The sequence below is a fragment of the Dipodomys spectabilis genome, unplaced genomic scaffold, assembly GCF_019054845.1.
Source record: "Dipodomys spectabilis isolate Male_0828 unplaced genomic scaffold, ASM1905484v1 ptg000565l, whole genome shotgun sequence".
In the NCBI taxonomy this organism is placed as follows: Eukaryota; Metazoa; Chordata; class Mammalia; order Rodentia; family Heteromyidae; genus Dipodomys; species Dipodomys spectabilis.
Window position 1 is genome coordinate 1121094 of NW_024871242.1, and position 14518 is coordinate 1135611.

Genomic DNA, 14518 nt, shown 5'->3' on the forward strand with positions numbered 1-14518 from the left:
ATCTCCTCTATGTCCCTCCCCTTCCCTCAACATATTCATATTCCTCTATAAATCGATGGTCTTTTAATCTCTAAAATAACATTAATTTCTACGTTTCTATTTTTTTTCTGGTCTCTTTTCATTCCCCTTTCCCTTTCTTCTTTTTCTCTCTCTCTCTCTACTTACATCCTACCCAACCTATTTCCTGCATTGTGATTAGGACATAGTTAACTCTCCCTGTGCCTCCCCACACCAATCTATTCCTATTTTTTACCCACATCTCTCCCTAACCCTAATAATTTCTGGTTTTCCAAATTCTTCTCTGCGGTTCGAAGTCCTTTAACATATAGTTGTTTGATGTCGAATAGATGTATCTGTTGAACTAGATTGTATCTGTAGACTATTGACTGTACAAATGCAAACTTTGGTTGATGGTTGCCTTAAGATAGTGTTCTAGCACAAAACTGGTGCTATCTTCATCTCAAATGGGCAGAGTAAGCCGGAAAAACACAAGAAAAATGGCAAATTCGGGTATCTCAATTCCCAATCCTGATAATCAGGGGTTAGAACAGATAATGAATAATCCAGAGGAGAGTTCCCAAACAGCTCTACAAACACTGCTGGCAAACATGATAAATGAAAAGTTTGACAACGTACAAAGGACTCTGTATGAGCGTGATAGGGAGAGAGAGGAGGCATCCCAGAAGTTTATACAGGAATATCATAAGCGTGAGGAAGCTACTCAAAAACTGATACAGGATTTGCGTGAACAACTTGAGAATACTCAAAGAGAAAGGGAGAAATGGCGTGAGCAGGCTGAGAACACTCAAAGAGATCTGCAGGAATCCCACGAACGGGAGGAAGCTAATCAAAGAGTAATACAGGAATTGAGAGACCAGGTAGAGAACACACAAAGATCACTAAAGACATTCATGGAATCCATTAACAAAGAGCTGAAGGAAGTCAGGGAGACCACAAAGGGAATGCTGAATGGAACCCAACAGAAGGAATGGGAGCTCAAAGAAACCATAACCAATCAACTAAGTGATTTGAGGACAAACACTGAACACCAAATTAAGGAAGTAAAGAAATTCATACAAGACCTAAAACAGAGCTTCAACAAAGAACTTGAAGCCATCAAAGCTGACCAACTAGAAGGAAAAGAGATAAAAAACCAAGTAGAGAGTCTTGACAGCAGGTTAGACCATGCAGAAGATCGAATCTCAGGGATTGAAGACAGCCTAGATATTATAGAGAAAGAACATACAACCATCCAAGACAAGTCCAAGAAATATGATAGATCTATCCAACACCTGGAAGACACCATCAGAAGGCCTAATCTAAGGATAATGGGTGTAGAGGAGCACCTAGAAACAGAAGTTAATGGTCTAGGAAATCTGTTTAACAGGATCCTAGCAGAGAACTTCCCAAACATGCAAAAAGATAGGCCTGTCCAGAAACAAGAAGCCTTTAGAACCACAAATAGACCAGACCAGAATAGGACATCCCACCGTCACATTATAATCCACACAGGATCAACTCAGAACAAGGAAAAGATCCTTAAAGCTGTCAGGGAGAAAAGGGTAATCACTTATAAAGGGAAACCAATTAGAATCACCTCAGATTTCTCAGCAGAGACAATCAAAGCAAGAAGAGCCTGGAATGATGTATGCCATGCCCTAAAAACAAACAACTATCAACCAAGAATACTGTACCCAGCTAAACTCTCCTTCATAACTGAAGGCCAAATAAAAACCTTCCATAACAAAGAAAAATTGAAACAATACATCTCCACCAAACCAGCCCTACAAAAGATTCTTAAAGATGTCCTACACATAGAAAACCAACAAGACCACAATAAAGGCCAAGAAACTGCACCCAAACTGAGAATCCAAGAACCATAGGAAGAACCCAGTTTTCGCAGCCCCCAAGAAGGTAGATAACATGGCAGGAACTCCCAAATACCTCTCAGTCCTATCTCTTAATGTTAACGGACTGAACTCTCCAATTAAGCGACATAGACTGTCTAGTTGGATTAAAAAACAAGACCCTTCTATCTGCTGCCTGCAGGAGTCACATCTTGCCCATAAAAACAAACACATTTTCAAGGTTAAAGGCTGGAACAAAATCTACCAAGCAAACGGACCGCATAAACAGGCGGGAGTTGCAATCCTAATATCAGATAAAATAGACTTCAAATTAAAATTCATGAAAAGAGATAAAGAAGGTCGCTACATACTAATTAAAGGATCTCTCCTTCAGGAGGATATTACAATTCTAAATATCTATTCGCCAAACAATGGAGCACCCAAATTTATCAAAGAAACACTACTTTCCCTCAAATCCCATATAGATCCAAAGACATTAATCGTTGGGGATTTTAACACACCACTCTCCCCACTAGATAGATCAACCCGGCAAAAACTCAACAGAGAAACCGCAGATCTAAACAGCTGCATAGATCAACTAGACTTAACAGACATTTACCGAACATTTCACCCAGCAGCATCAGAATACACGTTTTTCTCAGCAGCACATGGAACGTTTTCTAAAATAGACCACATTTTAGGCCACAAAGCAAACTTGTCTAAATTCAGAAACATTGAAGTTATACCTTGCATTCTCTCTGACCACAAGGGAATAAAGTTAGAACTCAACACCAAAAGCCACCAAAGAAAGTCCGGTATCACATGGAGGCTGAACAACACACTGCTGAATCATGAGTGGGTCATGGAAGAGATTAGAAAGGAAATTCAAATGTTCATGCTATTCAACAAAAATGAACACACAAAATACCAGCTCCTCTGGGACACAGCAAAGGCAGTACTCAGAGGCAAGTTTATAGCTCTGAGCTCCTACATCAACAAATTGGAGAGATCTGAAACTAACAATTTAATGACACATCTAAACCTCCTTGAAAAAGAGCAGTAAGATAAACCCCAATCCAGTAGATGGAAAGAAATAATCAAAATTAAATCAGAATTAAATGAATTAGAATCCAAAAAAACTATAGAAAGAATCAACAAAACAAAGAGTTGGTTCTTTGAAAAACTTAACAAAATTGACAGACCCTTAGCAAATCTTATCAGAAAAAGAAGAGAACACACCCAAATTAATAAACTCAGAGATGAGAATGGAAACATCACCACGGAAACAAGCAAGATTCAGAACATTATAAGGGAATACTTCTCAAAACTTTATGCTAATAAGTTTGAGAACTTGACAGAAATGGACCTCTTCCTAGCAAATATTGACATGCCAAAACTAAACCAAGATGAGTTAAACTATCTTAACAGGCCCATATCAAGCATTGAAATAGAAACAGCAATAAGAGAGCTCCCAGCTAAGAAAAGTCCAGGACCAGATGGTTTTACAGCGGAATTTTACAAGGCCTTCAAAGCAGAGCTCACACCAATTCTCCTCCAACTCTTCAATGAAATTGAAAGAGAAAGCTCACTACCGAACACATTCTATGAAGCCATCATAACCCTCATCCCAAAACCAGGCAGGGACTCATCAAAGAAAGAGAACTATAGACCCATTTCTTTGATGAACATTGATGCAAAACTTCTCAACAAAATTTTGGCCAATCGACTTCAACAATTCATCCAAAAAATCATACACCACGATCAAACAGGATTCATTTCAGGGATGCAAAGCTGGTTCAATATACGCAAATCAATTAATATTATTCATCACATCAACAGGAGCAAGAATAAGAACCACATGGTTATCTCAATAGACGCAGAAAAAGCATTCGACAAGATCCAACACCCCTTTATGATGAAGGTTTTGGAAAAATTAGGAATCCATGGAACATTCCTCAATACAATAAAGGCTGTATATGACAAACCTACAGCCAGCATTATACTCAATGGTGAAAAACTAAAGCCATTTCCTCTTAACTCAGGAACAAGACAAGGATGCCCACTCTCTCCACTTCTCTTCAATCTAGTATTAGAATGCCTAGCTACAGCAATAAGACAAGATGCAGACATAAAGGGGATCCAAATAGGGAAAGAAGAAATAAAACTCTCCCTCTTTGCAGATGACATGATCTTGTATTTAAAGAATCCCATAGACTCCACTCCCAAATTACTCAAGCTGATTCAAAACTTTGGCAAAGTAGCAGGTTATAAAATTAACCCCCAAAAATCAATGGCTTTTCTGTATGCCAACAATGAGAAAAGTGTGGCTGAAATTAGGAAAGCAACTCCATTTGTAATAGCCCCACAAAAAATAAAATACTTAGGAATTAACTTAACTAAAGAAGTGAAGGACCTCTATGATGAAAACTTTAAAATCTTGAAAAAGGAAATCAACACAGAACTTAAAAAATGGCAAAACCTCCCATGCTCCTGGATTGGAAAGATTAACATCGTGAAAATGGCAATACTTCCCAAGGCTATCTACAAATTCAACGCAATACCTATCAAAATTCCACCCTCATTCTTCAAGGAAATAGAAGAGGCAATCCAAAAATTCATATGGAACAATAAAAGACCCCGAATAGCAAAAACGCTCCTCAATGGAAAGAACACTGCTGGAGGAATATCAATACCAAATTTCAAACTCTACTATAAAGCCATAGTAATCAAAACAGCTTGGTATTGGCATAAGAACAGACCTCAGGACCAATGGAATAGAATTGAAAACCCAGAAATGAACCTACAGACCTATAGCCATCTAATCTTCGATAAGGGAGCTAAAACAATAGAATGGAAGACAGACAGCCTCTTCAGTAAATGGTGCTGGCAAAACTGGTTAACTACATGTAGAAAACTAAAGCTAGATCCTTATATATAACCCTGCACCAGAATCAACTCCAAATGGATCAAAGACCTTGAACTCAAAGCAGACACTCTGAAAACATTACAGGATGGAATAGGAGAAACCCTGGGTCTCCTAGGCTCAGGCCGAAATTTTCTGAATAGAGACCCGGAAACACAACAAATCAAAGAAAGGCTGAACAAATGGGATTGTATAAGGTTGCAGAGCTTCTGCAGGGCAAATGACATAGCTAGCAAGATCAATAGAAAGCCCACGGACTGGGAGAAGATCTTTACTAGCCATACAACGGACAAGGGTCTCATATCTAAAATATACTTGGAACTCAAAAAATTAAACCACCCAACAACAAATCCTCAAAGAAACAACTGCCCAATAAGTAAGTGGGCGAAAGACTTAAAGAGAAGCTTCTCTGAAGAAGAAAGAAGGATGGCCAATAGACACATGAAGAAATGTTCAACATCCCTAGCCATAAAAGAAATGCAAATCAAAACAACATTGAGATATCACCTCACTCCAGTTAGAACAGCAAAAATCAAGAACTCTAACAACAACAGATGCTGGAGGGGATGTGGACAGAAAGGAACCTTACTTCATTGTTGGTGGGAATGTAAACTTGTTCAACCACTTTGGAAAGCAGTATGGAGGTTCCTCAAAAGACTCCACATAGAGCTCCCCAACGACCCAGCAATCCCACTTTTGGGCATTTACCCAAATGATCACAAACAAGGCCACACTAAAGCTACCAGCACAACTATGTTTATTGAAGCATTATTTACCATAGCTAAGACATGGAACCAACCCAGATGCCCCTCAGTAGATGAATGGATCAAGAAGATGTGGTATATATACACAATGGAATTCTATGCCTCCATCAGAAAGAATGACATTTCCCCATTTGTTAGGAAATGGAAAGGCTTGGAAAAAATTATATTAAGTGAAGTAAGCCAGGCCCAAAGAAACATAGGTCCCATGGTTTCCCTTATTTGCAATATCTAGTATAGGTATGAGTCAAGCGGAAAAAGTCAGATAATGTGATGTTAGGAAAACGAACCCTCAAATATGTATTTTAATGTTTTTGTTTCTTTCATGCATGTGTTTCTAACGCATTTATAAGATTATTTCTTTGTTGCTTTGTATGTCCCTCCCCCACAGTGTAACCCCCGCTTTCACTATATTTGATGTCAGTATAACTTGTGGAGGAGATGGGGACAAACAAGTCGTTTAAGGATTCAGGTGGACCTGTTGCAACAATGAGAAGTACAAAATGTCATGTCAAAACCAGCTTTAAAGTGTCGGTGGGGGGGGGGGGCGGAGGGGGGGTATGATTGGGTGGGAGGGAGCGGGGAGGCTGGGAAGGGAGGTGAAGGGTAAACAAAGGAGGAGGCTGCAATGCTTGGCAAGAAATGTATGCATTATCCTGCCCATGTAATTGTAACCCCTCTGTACAGTATGTTCTCAAATAAAATAAAAAAAAATTAAAAAAAAAAAAAAACCTACGTGTCTTTGTTTCTTTGCAGTAGAACACTTTTCAAACAAAGTTATTTTTTTTCCTATGATGGCCTTCAAGTGGCATATTGTTTCCTTTTGTAATACTCTCAACTACAAGTTTACAGACAAGTTTTATGAGTAAAGAACACACTCGAATAAGCCCAGGACAGAGTTTCCTTCAAGCCTTGCATTCTTTTCTTAACTTGAACTTTGTCATTTCTCTATGTTCAATTCCTCTCTTGAGATCAGTTTCCACTTGCAGTAACAGTTCCTTCCAGTTATATTCAGTCACTATCTATTGTGCTGATCCAGGTAAAATGAATGTTTTCTGGCTTCATTGAAATAGCACAAAGACATCGTTGGACATGAGGTAACACATGTTTCAGAGGCAACTTAGTGAAGACAAAATATGGAATTTAAATGGCTTATAAAAACATTATTAATGTACATATGGCCATATAAGATGATGTTAAGTGAAATGAACCCCAAGATAGGGACACATCTTGTTGTTTCTTTCTTGCTATTTTTTTAATATATCTAAAATGTATTATGTGATTTTTTTGGTTTCTCTTCTATGTTCTTCCCTTACATATATCCCGTTTTCACTTGATATGATTCCTAACCAGTATGAATTCACTTCCTCTCTCCCCACCACTACACACAAATATTTAAGAGTTTGAACAGAATCATTTCAAGTAACATACTGTAAATGTTACTACAATATCATGTGTATATCTAAAATTCCCTTGAAAGTAATAAACTACTTTCTATTGAAGGTTAGTCATTTTATTTTAGGAAACTTTTGGAAAAATAGACTGTGTAAATTTGAAATGAAACAAGGTCAAAAAATAGTAGCATAAAGTTTTAGAAGGTGTCTGTCTTCAGAAATATATGTGTGTGTGTGTGTGTGTGTGTGTGTGTGTGTGTGTGTGTGTGTGTGTGTGTATGTGTGTGTGTGTGCATAGAAAGACACATTTTTAGAAATAATTTGTCATCAGAAATATATACGTATATCTAAATTTCTGTGTAGAACGATGTACATTATAATGAAACAAAGATCTTAAAACATATTAAAATTTAAAAAATACATCAAACCAAGTGCCAGTAACTCACGCCTATAAATGGAGCTATTCTGGGTAATGAGATCTTAGATTTGTTTTTGAAACTAGCCCAGATAGAGAAGTATTTTTAGATTCTTATCTCCAATTAACCACTATAAACAGGAATTAGCTCTGTGCCTCAAGTTGTAGAGTTCTGGTATTGAGCATAAAAATGCTTAGGGACAATGCACAGGCCTTGTAAACAACAGCAACAGCAACAGCAACAAAATATATTACATTAATTTCACAAAAGCATCTTTTAACTGCTGTGAACATTTCTTAGACACATGAATACTTGCCCCTGGAAAATGTTAAGTAAAAGTATAGGATATTTACATCTATGTTAAATACTTGACTATTTAGATTATTTAAGATATTTAGGTAATGATTAGGAATTAAGAATAATGATAACATATTGAGACTTGTCTTTTATTCTATTTTATGATTGTAATAAAATAATATTTGTAATGATTACGTAAAATTACTCTTGTTTGGTAGTAGAATTATAATAAGTGTTAAACATTTTTAAATGATTTCCATAGGAAAGAATCATTTTTTAATGGTATTAATTCTTTTGCATTTTCAAAACAATTAAAAAATTCATTCCAAGGTTGGTTACTCTAAGACTGTATTTGTTTTCTTGTTCTAGTTTTCATATGTTGGTAGAAATAAAAATTCCAAAAATTCAGTGGGTGTTGGCATTCAGGAACATCTTCAAAAATACTATTGGAGTCCCTTAAATGGAATTGCTTTATTTCATTTGTTATTTTCACAAATAAATCAAGATTATTGTGCATTTTGTTTCTTTTCATTGCTATTGGCTCTTATCTTGAGAATACTTTTTTTTTTCTAGCAAAGTAGAGAAAAGCAATTGGATTGAGCAAGTAACATATGACTTTCATAAAACGCAGGTGCACAGATTTGGGTCTTCTGTCATTTGCTAAACGTTTCTTCCAGAAAAGCTTATCAATTACTTATAAGTGATGCATAATTCCTAGGTATTCCATTTATCACATACACTTTTTTATTGAGTTATCTCTGCAAAACTAAAATAAACAGATCAAAAAAAGTCAAAATAAACAGAAATCAAATCTTTGTTCTAAAAGCTGTACTTTACAAATAGTTTTTAGCCAACACCGAAAACATCTTTTCAGGTATTCTGCAATTTGTGTGAAGTATTTTTAACAATAGTTTTTTTTTTGTTGACATGTAATTTACATGCCACATATTATCTCCCTCTATAGTATACATTTTAGTGCTTTGGAAGTGAATTGTAAAAACGTAGATTTTCCAAGCCTAATTTTCACTTGCATGTCTTCAAATAGAAATGCTGTAAATTTTAGAACAGACATTAAAATTGATATAAAATTCACTTACAAGAATTTGTCCAGCATACATCCTCTATAGTGTGTCTCTTCAAAATTCGTTTTTGGGGATTATTTCAAAGGTTTTCACACAGACTATTCAAGTGCACTGTCAATGAACTACATTCTATGTCCAAACAAGTTTTTTAATTCTCTTTAATACATACATAGAAGTGTAATGGCTGAATCATATACAATTCTTTTTGACCTTTTGAAGACTTGAAAACTTGCTTGCTAAAATGATTGCAGTATTATACAAATCAATCTACTATGTGGAGTATATCAATTTCTCCACAAATGCATTACTATATTTTGCATCATCTTTTTATATTATGGTCATACTAGTGAGTTTTCATTTTATTTTTTCTTAGAAACTAAAGAGGAGCTTATTTCATATGCTCCTCCTTTTGAGTATTAATTTACATATGTTCTTTAAAGAAATACCCTGTTCGGGAAAAATTATATAGAATTAGAAGATATAAAAGTACTTAAGACTCGGGATCATTGTAGCATTAACATTGTAGCATTAACAAATATGTGCCCTTATCTGTTGGATATGTTTTCACTTCTTTCATAGAATTATAAAAGGTTATCAGTTGATATTAACCAGTATATTCTTCTTTTCTTTAGCCAGTAATGCTTTCTATGTTAAATTTTCAGAAACCTTTACTTATCCAATGTTATGAATTTTTACATTTATGTTTTATAGGTTTTTACATCTCACATTTAGTTTGATAATCATATTTTATTTTAAAATTTTGTATAAGGTTTGAGGAAGTAGTCTAAGCTCATTCTTTAAATCTAGAGAGGCAATAGTGCCAATACACCCATTTAAGATTCTATTTTTATTTCATAAAATCATGTCATCCTCTTCAAAATCTGTTAGCCATAAAACTAAGAATATATTTTTGATAAATCTGGTACATTCTTCTATGTGTCTGTTCTTATAGTAGAGCAATGTTGTCTTCACTACTAAACATGGTAATAAGATTCAAATCTAGTATGAGAGCTCAAGCTACACCATTTTACAAAATTGTTCGGACTGACATGTATTCCTTGAATTTACCTACAAGTTTATTGAGCAGGTGAACCAATATTCTACAGAGTTATCGAGATGTTTGATAGTCATTCATATTTTGTACTTTGAGAAAACACACGATCCCAGATATTACATATAGTAAAATGTCTTAAGAGAATGCTTGAAACAACTAAAATTAATTTAGGAATGAGTTAAAATTTAGATAACACTATAGCACAATAAACCTGAATGATAATGACTTGAGCTGTACTAGAGAGGAGAGTGAGAGGGGATAGAATAGAATGATGGACCGCATAGAGCTGTATGTCATTGGTTTTGTGATTCAAAAATCAGAAAGTCTTCAGAGAAGAGAAGGAGGAAAATAATTAAAGTGTCCTGAATCAAGGTTCTTTTTAATCCACCTAATAGTGTGGACTGAGAGTCAGAGAAGATGGGAAAAATAAAATAGAAAATAAAGCATTGTATAGACCTGTTACAATGGAAAGAAATTGTAATAAGAATATGATAATTAATTACCAAAGAAATAAGAGAAAGAATAGGTAAACTCTAAAGGCAAAAAGAATGAAGAGAGAAAAGAAGCAAAGTAAAACCTTTATCCACAAATGCAAGAGTTTGGAAGTGGAAATATTCTAAATAACATTAAAATAACAATAACATTTGCTAACATGGATAGAATATGGATCACATTCTAGCATATACAATTGTGAAAAAACATAATAGGAATGAAAATTTAGAAGTCATAATTTAAGGCACTATTTACATTATAACCGCACAATATATTTCAGTGGTAAAAACTTGGTCTAGCACATGTGAAAAAATGTTGTGATATCCCAAGCATTACAAAGTACACACAAAGTATACACACACAAAAACCACATAAACACACACACATACCACATACACACAATTGGATTATTATTATCATATTAAACAAAAGAAATTACCACAACTAGTAAAAGTAATTTAATATAGGAAATCATAATATTGCTTGTACTATTTAAAAGTTTAGTAGAAATAAAATAGTCACAATGCACTTGGATTCTTATAGATTAAGTTAATTGAAAAATAAGAAATTGAAGACATGAGAACCTTTGCAAACAAGTTTTAAATAATAAACACTTTGAAACATTTATCCTTTTATTTTAACAAAAGATTGATGTTACTGGTGATAATCAGCTGCTCTATATCTCACTAGGAATGGCTATATCTCTAATCATTTCAATCTGGATATTTTTATAATGAGGTCTAAGTTCCTCAGGCTCTCCTGAATTACAAACCCTATTCACAGTTACTACCATAGCTAGAAAATAGAAGCCACAAATCACCATGCCCAGCTCAAACTTTTTTTTAAATTCAAGTACAAATATTTACAAAAAAGTGACCAGATTATGAAGTCTTTCTTAATAAAGTATGTGCTTCTTGGAAATATAGTAAGTATTTGTTTCCTGGAAAATATGTTTAAAATATAAGAAAATAAATTTATTTAAATTCACCTACCATAAGTAAATTAAGGAAATAATTTTAAATATTCACATGTTAAATATTTTAAAAGCAAAATATATGTCTGAATAATTTACATGTGTTAAAATCAGGCAAAATTAAATTAACTAATCCATTAACAATGAAAAAAGAATTACCCTAAAGAAACAAAAGAAGTTCAAAATTTGAAATTTAGAAAATGAAATGAATTGTACTGTTTAGTTGACCTAAATAACTGCAAACCATCTGTATATCAATTTTATAATGAAAATACATGAACAAAGAAAGCAAAAGTACAGTAGTTCTTTGAGTGTACAAATAAAATCATTGGAGAGGATAACAATGTTCCTTCCATAAGAAATGTACTCTACCTTACTTATGTAACTGTAACCCCTCTGTACATTACCTTCACAATAAAATTAAATTGAAATTAAAAATGAACCAAATAATATACCAATTAAGAATTCTTAAATGCCATTGTTTAAAAACTTTGTAAAATCTGCCCCAAGTACCCAAAGGAAATACTTTGATGATAATATTTAAATACATAAATTGCAGCAGAGGAGCAAAAAGTTTAAAAACTGTTACAAAGTAAAGTAATAAATCAGAATACAATACTATAATAATCATTAGCTGATTTTTTTTAATTTTAATTTTTACTGTGAAAATACTGTACAGAGGGATTACAATTATATGGGAACGATAATGAGTATATTTCCTATCAAGCATTGTAGCCTCCTCCTTTGTTTCCCCTTCCCATCTTCTCCCCGTCCCCGCACCCAATCTTCCTCACCCCCCACCAAAGTTGTAAGTTCATTTTTCCAATTAACGACTTGTACATCTAATTGTTGAAATAGATCCACCTGTATACCTATTTAAACGATTTGTTTTTTCCCTTCCCCTCCACAAGTTATACCAACCTCAAATACAGTGAAAGCAGGGGTTATACTATGGGGGAGGGACATACAAAGAAACAAAGAAACAATCTTATAAATGTGTTAGAAACAATCACCTGAAAGAAAAAGAAAACATCGAAATACATATCTTGGGGTTCATTTCCATAACATCAACTTATTTGACTTTTTCTACTGACTCAGACATATACTAGTTATTGCAAATAAGGGTAACCATGGGGCCTAAGTTTCTTTGGGCCTGACTTACTTCACTGAATGTAATTTTTTCCAAGTATTTCCATTTCCTAACAAATGGGGCAATATCATTCTTTCTGATGGAGGCATAGAATTCTATTGGGTATATATACCACGTTTTCTAGATCCATTCATCTACAGAGGGACATCTGGGTTGGTTCCATATCTTAGCTAGGGTAAATAAGGCTGCAATAAACATAGTCGTGCTGGTAGCTTTAGTGTGGTCTTGTTTGAGAACATTTGGGTAAATGCCCAAAAGTGGCATTGCTGGGTCATAGTGGAGATCTATGTGGAGTCTTTTGAGGAATCTCCATACTACATTCAAAAGTGGTTGAATAAGTTTACACTCCCAACAACAATGCAGTAATATTCCGTTCTGTCTACATTCCCTCCAGCATCTGTTCATTAGAGTTCTTGATTATAGCCATTCTAACTGGGGTGAGGCGATATCTCAATGTTGTTTTGATTTGCATTACTTTTATGGCGAGAGAGGTTGAGCATTTCTTCATTTGTCTATTGGCAATCCTTCTTTCCTCTTCAGAGAAATTTCTCTGTAAGTCTTTAGCCTACTTATTTATTGGGCAGTTGTTCCTTTGAAAATTTGTTGTTGGGGAATTTAATTTTTTTGAGTTCCAGTTATGTTTTAGATATGAGACCCTTGTATGTTGTATGGCTAGCGAAGATCTTCTCCCAATCCGTGAGCTTTCTATTGATCTTGCTAGCTATGTCCTTTGCCATGCAGAAGCTCTGCAATTTCATGCAATCCCATTTGTCCAACCTTTCTTTGATGTGTTGTTTCTGGGTCTCTATTAAGAAAATTTCGGCCTGTGCCTAGGAGACCTAAGGTTTGTCCTATTCCAGAATGTCTGGAATAGGTTTGTCCTATTTCAGAATGTCTGCTTTGACTCTGAGGTCTTTGATCCATTCGCAGTTGATTCTGGTGCAGGGTGATATATAAGGATCTAGCTTTAGTTTTCTACAAGTAGTTAACCAATTTAGCCAGCACTATTTACTGAAGAGGCTGTCGTTCTTCCATTCTATTTTTTTAGCTCCCTTATCGAAGATTAGATAGCTATAGCTCTGTAGGTTCATTTCTGGTTTTTCAATTCTATACCATTTTTTTTGTGGACCTATTAAGAATGGACTTGCTTTCCTAATTTCAGCCACACTTTTGCCATTGTTGGCATACACAAAAGCCATTGATTGGGCTGGGAAGATGGCTCAGTGGTAAAGTGCTTGCCTTGCATGCCTGAGGCCCTGGGTTCGATTCCTCAGCACCACATAAGCAAAAAGTCAGAGGAGGCGCTGTGGCTCAAGTAGTAGAGCGCTAGCCTTGAGCTGAAGAGCTGAGGGACAGCGCCCAGGCCCAGAGTTCAGACCCCAATGCCGGACCCCAAAAAAAAAAGAAAAGAAAAGAAAATCCATTGATTTTTGAGAGTTAATTTTATACTCTGCTAATTTGCCAAAGTTTTGAATCAGCTTGAGTAATTTAGGAGTGGAGTCTGTGTGATTCTTTAAATAAAAGATCATGTCATCTGCAACGAAGGAGAATATAATTTCTTCTTTCCCTATATGGATCCATATTATGTTTGAATCTTGTCTCATTGCTGTAGCTAGGCATTCTAATACTAGATTGAAGAGCAGTGGAGTGATTGGGCATTCTTGTCTCATTCCTGAGCTAAGTGGAAATGGCTTTAGTTTTTCACCATTAAATGCAATGCTGGATGTAGGTTTGTCATATACAGCCTTTATTGAGGAATGTTTCATGGATTCCTAATTTTTTGAGAACCGTCATCATAAAGGGGAGTCGGATCTTGTTAAATACTTTTTCTGCAGCTATTGAAATAACCATGTGGTTCTTATAATTGCTCTTATTGATGTGATGAATTATATTAATAGACTTGCGTATATTGAACCAGCTTTGCTTCCCTGAAATGAATCCTGTTTGATCATAGTGTATGATTTTTGGAGGAAATTTTGAAGTCGATTGGCCAAAATTTTGTTGAGAAGGTTTTCACCAATGTTCATCAAAGAAATGAGTCTATAGTTCTCTTTCTTTGATGAGTCCCTGCCTGGTTTTGGGATGAGGGCTATGATGGCTTCATAGAATGAATTCGGTAGTGAACTTTC